The sequence below is a fragment of the Phalaenopsis equestris genome, unplaced genomic scaffold, assembly GCF_001263595.1.
Source record: "Phalaenopsis equestris unplaced genomic scaffold, ASM126359v1 Scaffold212405, whole genome shotgun sequence".
In the NCBI taxonomy this organism is placed as follows: Eukaryota; Viridiplantae; Streptophyta; class Magnoliopsida; order Asparagales; family Orchidaceae; genus Phalaenopsis; species Phalaenopsis equestris.
In genome coordinates this window covers 78,603-88,887 of record NW_018231338.1, presented here as the reverse complement: position 1 = coordinate 88,887, position 10,285 = coordinate 78,603, and positions in this window count along the sequence as shown.

The window sequence follows — 10,285 nt, the reverse complement described above, 5'->3', positions numbered from 1 at the left end:
CAGTAAAACAACTCCTAAGAAAGAGTAATTCAAATCACTGAATGGCATATTCCGTGCTATACAACAAAATGAATGAGATTCTGATGCTGGGGCAACCAGAGTAAACATTGGATACATCGAGTCGTCGATGTTAGACAAAGTGCTTCATGGGAGTTAACCCATGGATATATGTGTTATAATTTTAGTGTGATTATTGTTATGTTGGAGTCTGTATGTCTATGTTTGTGAGTCAAGTTGAATGAGTCTTGGGAGATGACAAAACTTATCTCTATATTTTAAACTTGTTAGCTTCCAACAATTCCTTTATAATGTTTAAAATGTATTCCTGTTTAATCTGCAGTTTGTACATATTCTACTATTAAAAATTCCTTTATAGTGTTTTGTCAAGCATGTTTAGGCTAGATTTACTTTCTACTGCAACATTCTACCATGTGTTATTTGTTAATAATTTTGTAGGATGTGTAGTGAAAAGTAAAAGGCATGGAAAACACATATTTTTGTACATCAATGTTACACATGTTTGAGCTTAATTTTGGGGGGAAAATAAAAATGTTTCAAATTTAAACCTTACTTTTTTCAAAAGTACTACAAATAAATTTGTATTTTATTTCTAATGATTATTGCTATGTGGAGTCATCTTATGGATGTTAGAATATTAAGTATAGAAATAAAGCAGTAAAACTTAGTTGAAAATTTTAGTGAAAATGGTGAACCTAGAGAAGGATATTTAGTAGATAACATGGGAAATGAATAACTATCTCTATTAGGAAGAATTGTATTTTTTGAAATAGTATTTTTTGAAAAACTAAGGATTCTTAGAATTTTTATTTTCAAACATTTAAAGTTGTTTTAGAAAGTATTTTAATATATATATATATATATATATATATATATATATATCTTTTCAAGTGAAGGAAAGTAATAAGTTTTAACTTAGAGGGGGATAGTGGAATTCAAAATTATTTAAGGAATTCTCCAGATATAGTAATCCACACATATAAAAAAAAAGGGAAAAAAGATAAAATGGTTGAAAAAGATCCCGAAAAAGAAAAAGAAAATGCAAAATTAAAAAAATGATGAAAGTGAGGAGAAGCTTCAGGAGAGGTCATAATCAAAAATTGGTTTAAATTGAGTCTTTCTAAAGTAAGAAACTTAGAACAATCCTAAGCTTGTTTTTATACTTATATTTAGTAAAAATTATTTTTAAGTCAGTTCTTAAGTCCATTAACTCTAATCTACATAAATTAATTTTAAAATATAGTATTACTTGAGGACAAGTAATGTTTTAAGTTTGGGGGATTTTTATACACCTAAAATATATAGTGTTTTTATACACATTTTTATACCTATTTTTGAGATATTGCGCTTTAATGGAAGGTATTTGTGTGTGTTTTCTTCAGGTACAACTAAAAAGGTGAGATATGGCAAAAGGACTGAAAAAGGATCAAATATGGAGCAAAAATGCAAAAAAGGTGCAAAAGTATTTTGGCGCTTAAGTGCCAGATCCGACACTTAAGCGTCGTTAAAATAGAGAAGTCCGCGCCTAAGTGTCAGAGGCCCCGCGCATAAGGGCCAGTGATAGTTACTTGATGGGTTAATTTGTTTTAACAAATTATGAAGAGACATTTGCGCATCTATTGGCAAAATTGGGTGGTTATAACCACCAAGGACGAAAATATAATAAAAAGACTGTTAAAAGGAGGCATCCCTTGGTAAATACATCGAATCCATTTATATTTTAAGAGATACCAAGACACATCTTGGAAAATTATAAAAGAAGGAAGTTGAGACTTTTAAAAGGCGAGAGTCCTGAAAAATCTTAAGAAGTTTTGAAAAGTTTTTGAAGAAGTTCTGGGAGAAGCTTTTAGAGAATTTCAAAGAGACATTTGAGGCACCTGTTGGCTAAAGAGGGTGGTTATGAATACTATAAATGAAAACATGGTTAAAAGTCTTGTGAAATGAGGCATCCTTTAGAGAATATATTGAATTCGTACACGTTTTGAAGAGGCACATGAGTCACCTTTTGGAAGATTCAATGAATATGGACATTTTTGAAGAGACACTTATGAATCTCTTAAGAAATTAGAAAAGAGGCATGGAATTGTTCTTAAAATAACTCTTGGACTCTTAACATCATTTGAAGAGGAGAAAAAAGGCTTAGAGAAGAAGAAGAAGGCTTGGGTGTGAGCCCCAAGTGGGGCGCCAAGGTGAGAGAGAAAGAGAGATAATGAGAATTTCTTCTTTTCTTGTCGCTTTGTTCTTGGAGAGGACTGTAAGGAGATTACTTTTGCTATACATGGAGAGTTTGATTTCCATCAAAGATAAGTATTTTCATTGTATTTTGATTTGAATCTACTTCTTTCTTTGTATGATTTTAAAGACTTTTTCAATGAAAGGTTCTTGTTGTTTCTCCATATGTAGTGAGTAGTTTTCCCTACTCTTTTCTCTTACAATGAATTAGTATGCATGTGTAAGATATTTTTGAGCTCACTTTTGGTTGATGTTTAGTTTTCCCTCTTTAGTAACCTAGGGTTTGACCATAGGACTTTCCTGTTGGCTATTCCTAGAAAACTAGAAAGGAACCCTCACCATCAAAAATTCTAAACTTTTCCTTGCTCAACTTGAAGTTCCACATATTGATCATAACCTCTAGCACTTAGTAGGTGGGGTCAGTATGGGGGATATCAAGGAGAGTCCCCATAAGACTGCTTGACCTTAGGGTTGACTCTAGGTGTTGGAGCTAGTTCACTCACTACACTCACTATCACCCACAATCACTCACAATCCTAAAACCCAAAATTGTTGACTTTGATCCTATGACTTTTGGGAAATTCATGTAGATGGTTCCATAGACCCACTTGCCCTAGGCTAGGGTTTAGCTAAGACTAGTACATAAAGGACCCAAATAGAGATTTCGTTGGTCTATAGCTTATATAGGGTGGTTGGCACCCCAATTGTACAAAAATGTCCAACTTGGCCCTTTGCCTCTAGATCCACCCAAACTACCTAAATGCCCTTGAAACCCTAAATTTGGCCAAAATCCATAAATTCACCCAAAATACCCAAATTTGTTCAAGAATTATTTCAAACCATTTGAAATTACGCAAATTATCCAAAATCACCCAAAAATTCCAAATTACCAAAATACCCCCAAATTTGCCAAAGTTACAAAAATACTCTTGGCACCCCAAAATTTGTCAAAACCTCCAAAATCACTTCAAATGCCTCCAAAACCAATTTTGACCCTTCAATTGAACCCAATTTGGCCATTTTGACCATTTTGACCAAAACCCCAAAATTGTCTTTAAAGGCCCAATTTCCCCAAATTCACCTCAAATGTCCATCGATTTGGCCCAAATTCCCCTCAATTTAAATATAAACTCAAATTTATCTTTTATTTGATCAATTAAAACCAAATCCAAGCGCAATTGACCCATGCCAATCCAAACCCCCAATTTTAGCCCTATGACTTAATCTCACTTAATTGAACCCCATAGCCTACTCAATTTGACCCAATTTGAATTATAAACCTTTAATAACACTCCTAAACATGAAATTGGACCTTCAATTAGTCTTTTGCAAGCCTCAATTTTACTCAATTTCAACCCACATTCAAAATCCTAAAATTTACCCCAAATTGGCTGTCTCCAAATTCCACCAAATTGGATGCCCTAACCCCAAAATTTACACCCAATTTATGTTAAAAACTCTTTATGATATTCCTACATACCATTTTCAACAATCAATTTGGACTTAGCTCAACCTTAGCCCAACCTAGACCCAAGTCTAGTCCAACATTCCCAAATTGACGAAAATCCCAAAATCCTTCAAATTGAGCTTCCAATTGAACTTAAAATTACTTCAATCCTTCACCAAAAATATTCATAACAATCATTTACAGAATTTTGATCGATCAATTGAGCACAAAGTCATGGCTAGCCTAAACCAAACCTAGTTTTTAGCCATTTTGACCCAAATTGGACCCATCCACCAAAATTAACTTAGTCATCCTAAACTCGCCAAATTAAGGTTTACACAGCTACTAAGAACACCATATTGACGAGGTTAAACCACCTTAAACCACCCAAGTGAGCTATGTACCAATGGTCCCTTGATTTAAGGGATCTTAACCATATTTGGGCCTTATTTGAATTTGAAAATACTTTGCCATACTTTGCCATCATCACTTGCCATTCAGAGTAAATCATAATTAACTCTCCCCTGACCTCCTTGAGCCAAGAAGTGATTGAAACCTAGCCATCCACCTCCTCAACCACCAGAAATAGCCACCCAAAGGAGCCCCAATTGACCAAAACTTAAAATAAAACTCACCTGAGCTGGCCAAGTTTGATTGGTCACTTGTGCTCTCCATCCCTCCACCAAAGCATCAATTTGCAGCCACCAATTGACCCTGGTGGCTAGCCCAAGCCTTCTATTTAATCAACCCCCACCATGGCCCCCCCAGGGCCAAAAGAGAGCTAACCAAAATCCTTGGGGAAACTCTATCAAAGTCTCAACAAAGACTCTCCAAGCATTCTTAAGCTCAAGACAACCATCTTCTCCCTCTGGTTCTCATTGCAAGAGTTGAATTTTCAGCTCAAAATCAGACCAAAGCCAGGACATTCTTCCACACACCTTCACAATGCACCAAACATCAATTAATTATGCACACACCATCCCCACAATGAAAGAAGTTGATCCCCACAGCAATGAAAGAGGTTGATTCCTCATAAAAGCTCCCTCTGAAACAGCCTCTAACCTAGCTCTAGACCAACACCTGAATTTGAGTTTGATTGAAATCATACCTAGACAATTCACTAAGGTCTGGGACTTCATCTGGAGTTTTGTTGGGCCCAATCAATGCTACCACAACCATCTGATTGAGGCATCCCTTCTCAGATAAAGGTATTGAACTCTAACCCTAAACCGAGCTTGTTTCAACTCTCCATACATATTTACTGTATTTCATACCGTATAAGCCGTATAAATATGCTCGTCTTGAGTAGATGTAGGTTTAGGAACAAACTCCATGCAATTTGGTTGATTCTAGATGAAGATATTAAGGTTTTAGTGTGAACGACTCACTGGTTAGGTCACTTTGGGACGATAACGGAGAGCCAATCGCACGTGTATCCAATGGATAGGGGAGATCAAGCCTGACAACTCTTGGTGCATAAAGCGCGGTCCGCGTGGCCGCTGAGCGGGATGATGGCGTCAAATGGTGGAGCGCTATGTGTTTTTTGGGAGCCACCTAGGATCCAGTTAGCATCGCGCTAGATAAGTAGAAAAATAGGGATTTTTAAATTATTTTAAATGCCTAAACTTCAAAAATTCATATCTACTTCAAAAATTATTTTAAATGCCTAAACTTCAAAAATTCATATCTTTCTCTAGAAAAATAAAAAAATAAAAGAAAAAAGCATTGTTAATGAATAGAGATGCTTTTTTAAAAAATAAAAAAGCATTTTTACTCTCTTACTCAGTGAATAGAGATGAATAACGTGGACTAAATAGAAAAATTAATTGGCAAACATATGATTTTTAATGAATTAAATACCCTCTATGGTATTTTAATTCTCCAAGATTAAATATTGCTCACCATGGCTTGAAACATTTAGTGTTCATTCTTTATTACAGAGGGAGTGTTATCTGATTTTTCCAAGGTCGAAGAGCATTGTTATACTTCTATCCCTCATTTTCAAGTGAGAGTGACCATTTTCACTTATTTTAATTACATAAATCAAAATATCACTTGGAAAATTATGAGAATAATTTTAGTAGGTTTCCTGTGGTCAGAGAAGTCTAGGAAAAATATCATGAAATTTTGGATTATCATGCGAATTTCTATATTTAATTAAATGCAAATATATTGTATTAATTTAGGTAAATTAAATACTTATAAAAATTTGACAAAATCAATCACATATTGTTCATAAAAATCATGTTTATTCACTGTAAAAAAATTGAAAATTATCTGTTTGAATTCAAGTATTCAAATGGATTTTCAAAGAAACCATGTATTTTTGTAAAAAAAATAATTATAATAAATTAAATACACTTGAAAAAATTATGAAAAGTGGTTTTCTGAGTTCCTTATGATGAGGGACACTTAGGAAAAATAAAAGTTATTTTTCGTAAAATACTTTATTTTTTAGCCCTACGTTGAAATTAAAATAAGTAAAATAATTAAAAATCTCAAAAATAAAATAATTAAAAATCTCATAAGTAAAATAATTAAAAATCTCAAAAATATCAAAATACTTCAAAATGTGCCTAATTGCTCCCTAATCACTTGGGACCCATTAAAATATTTTTCCTAATTCTCCTAAGTTAAAAACAAATTTTAAAAGCTTAAAAGTGGGTTTTCCTTAGTTTCCCATTAAAATAATTATAATAAATTAATTCAAAAGACCATGGAATTTTGCCTAAGTATTTCTCTGACCTAAGAAAACCTTTAATCATTTTCACATAAAAAAACTTAATTTTGGAAAGTTAAACAAAACAACTTTTGAAAATATGATTTTTTGAATTTAAACAATTAAATTAAGTTAAATTATGAGAGGCCCACATATTCTCCTCTAAATATTATAGTTAACTCATGGACATGACACTCTAAACCCTCAAAGTCATTTGAGTTGTTTTTAAGGAGTTATGAGGTGAAGTACTTCAAGGGTAAAGTGGTAATTTCAGAGTGGTAATTTCAGACTTTGGTGTAATTTCAGACTTTGGTGTCTTAATCAAAATATAGGATTAACCAAGGGAAAATGGGTAATTTTGATCTTAATAAATATGTTTGGATGACTGAGATAAAATGGGATTAAAAGGTAGAAACCCACTCACCACCCTTGCGCAACATCAACAAAATCATAATCCTCCTAATGTTCATGACTCAAAAGTCAACTAAGATCAAATGATTCTTAAGTAATGGGCTTAAGTCAGAAAGATGATGGTTTACTTTACTTAAGCTCAAAGTTGAGGATGATTTGACCATTTGAAAAGAATACATATCACTTAAATTGAAATTTTGATAATCACCATTCCACCTATCATGATTATTAAAGGCTTAGTAGTGATCTAGGCTCGATGCCTAAACTCAATTGATCAGATTTAGAAGATGGCATAATTGGTGATTAACATCATTAAAAACTACAAGCCTGGCCTTAATTGTGATCACCATAATCTCAAATAACTTAGACTTGCCTTAGGGGCACCCACTCACATAACTTTTAATGAAACATTAATTGACTAATTGAGTTACCTATCCTTAGGAAAATTAAATTGTTAAGTTTCATCGAGCAACGGGGTAGTCACACTTTAACCTCGGATGATTAATGGAACAATATGATAAGTCCAAAATGAACTCGAAATATTTCAAGAGATCTTCAAAATGGTCCAAAGCCATGCCTCAAACATTTTGAAATCTATTGGACTTTCAAAAGGGCAAATTGGACTTGCCATATTTGCTTCTAAAATCATCCATTAGGATCTTCCAAGGCTCAATAAAATCATAACCTAGGGTTTGAGGGGTAAACCTTCATCTACTCTTGTAATTTAAGTTCCTTGCAATATTATATACATGCCTTGCAAGTACTGACCTTTCAACTGACCTTTCAAGACTGACCTTTCAAGAGGTGGAACGAGAAGACTCGCCTGGTACACTTTTATAGTTTATAGTACCATATTTTTTGTACTTTCCACATCGTATTTTTATGCTTATAAAACTTGCATGTTAAACTACGATGTCACCCTGCATGAAAATCAATACTACTAGGATAGCCGTAAAACCAAAACTAAAATCAACCAAGATAAAATTCACCACTACAACATTAAAAATTTAAAACAACTCAAAATTTAACCACAAACATCACAAAAAAAATAATTGCAACTAAATTAAGACATCTCTATTAGAAGATTGGGAATCCCTCGGAGGAGGTAACCTACGGTTGACCGACTTTTTGTAAATAAAAAATAACAAGAATTTGATGGCGCTGTTAGAAGATTTAATTTCCAGCAATGACGTCCAAAGACTTGATCATGACTTTATAGATGTGTCTAATTTGATTAAGATGTATAAATATAATATTCAATAATGTTGAAGTCAAATTTGTCAATGCAAGTATACGTATCGCTCAAGTAATATAGGGCTCTAATGGAATCCTAGATATCGATCCCACTAGGAGGAGTTAAATCTACAGACTAAGATTTTATAAAAAGCAATACTTTAATTACAACAACAAAGTTCAATTTGCTAATCTGTCACTAACATGCAATTGAAGTAATTATGTAATTCTATCTATAAAATAACTAAATATGCTAATGAAGGTATGATTGTGATATATAAGAAAACATCATTCTCCTTGTCAAGAAATTATAGTGAAATAGGCAAACTGAATTAGTTTCATTTATATTGTGCCTAATAGGAGCACAGTTATTCTTTACCCTTTGGTCCAGACATAAAGAACATTGGCTAATCCTATGCTTGGTTATTGATTCTGCGGCTAGGCTGGGAGGACACCGGCTCTCACTTCGGAGCTCCCATGTTCCCCTCACCTGAGGGGTAACATCTACACATCAGCACCCAAATGATAGGACCAAATTGGAGGTTTTAGTCTATCACTCTAAAATCTCCAATTCTACGCCCAATAATATTATTTTCCTATTTATTTGCACCCAAATTCTAAGGGATTTGACCTCCCTGAATCTTGGATGTAATCTTCACTTTAGTTGTAAAACTCAACATATTTTAACAAATCAATTGGCCAGATTGAAAGTAAACTAAAATCAAAGTGAAAAGATCATCACAATTTCTTAAACATTTTCATGGCTTCACCAATTCAAATCATTATTTCACAAATTATGCGACAAGAGAAAGACAGAGAAAACTACTCAGATCTCATGGGGAAAGTGGAACAAAACTCGGAATTCAAATATAAATTCAAAGGCATACAAACTATAATAAATAAATAAACTTATCTCTAATTTCTCCCCAAGAAAACTCCTTAAAAGTTCCTTTGAATCTCTTCCTTTCCTTACAGCATACAGAACTCCTCTTCGAAATAGCAAGGAAGAAGAAATCTCTCACTTTCCCTCAACTCTTACAATCTCTCAAAGAATTCCTCACAATCTCTTCACTCTAATGGAACCTTTCTAAACTCCAGGCTCTCTCTCGCTCTCAATTTTTGGCCAAAATGTTCTTTTAAAGTTATGAAAGATCTTTCCCAAGAGTTGCCTAAGCATCCCTTCAAAATTTGGCCTTATCCAAAGCTTGAGTAGGCATAACCGTCGATCTCGTCGTCGACGGCCTCGAGGGGTCGGCGGCTCGAGGGCGCTGTCGGCGGGCTTCTGAAGAATTTTGTCCTGTAGTCTCGGGAAATGCTCGCCGTCGGCGGGGTCAAGGGTGCTGTCGGCGGCCTAGTTCAGTTCTCCACATTTTGGTACTTTTCACTCCAAATTTGCTCCTTTTTACATCTTTTTGCTCGAATGACCCCAATTTATCATTCCTGCAACAAAACATCAAAAATACCTTTTTTAGAACATATTTTCCTTTGGTCAAAATCACCCAAACTTAACTATTACTTGTCCTCAAGTAATTTTGGTACTACATAAAAGTTATGATCTATTGCAGTAAAGTTTTAATTCAAAATACTATAAGTTTGATTTAAATAAATATCATAGTGAGATTTAAAAAAAAAAATTCAAGTAATTGAATGAACTCTATAGCCACAAGATTATCTAGTCATCAAGTTTAAGAGTTCTAGTCTTCTATTTATTTCAAGATGACTATATGTTGCAATATTAAGTCACTTAGAATATCAAACAGATAGGAACTTCATGAGAACTGTACTAATAAAAGACCTATTCCATAAATATAAGTTCAGGAATGTATTTAAGTTTTCCCTTTAGGTAGGTCCAGTGAAGCCAATTCTTTATTAGACATATCCTCAAGCTTCTCCTCACTTCCATAATTTTTTTCTTTCTTTTCTCTTTTTCATTTGGATTGCTTTCAATCCTATATATTTTTTCCTTTTCATTTCAGGGATTGTTTTCAATCCTTTCTTTTTCCTTTTTCAAGTGAGGATTACTATATCTGGATACCCTTTAATGATTTTGAATTTCACTTTTCCTTTCCTAAATTTGAAACTCAAAATATTTCCAAACTTTTAAGGCCCTATCCCAACTTCAGCCTCAACTTTGGATAATTGAGCATTGAGCCCCAATCTTTTCTTCTCAAATGAATTTCCAGATTCTTAATACTTCAAAATATAGTTTCCTTTACTATAGTTTA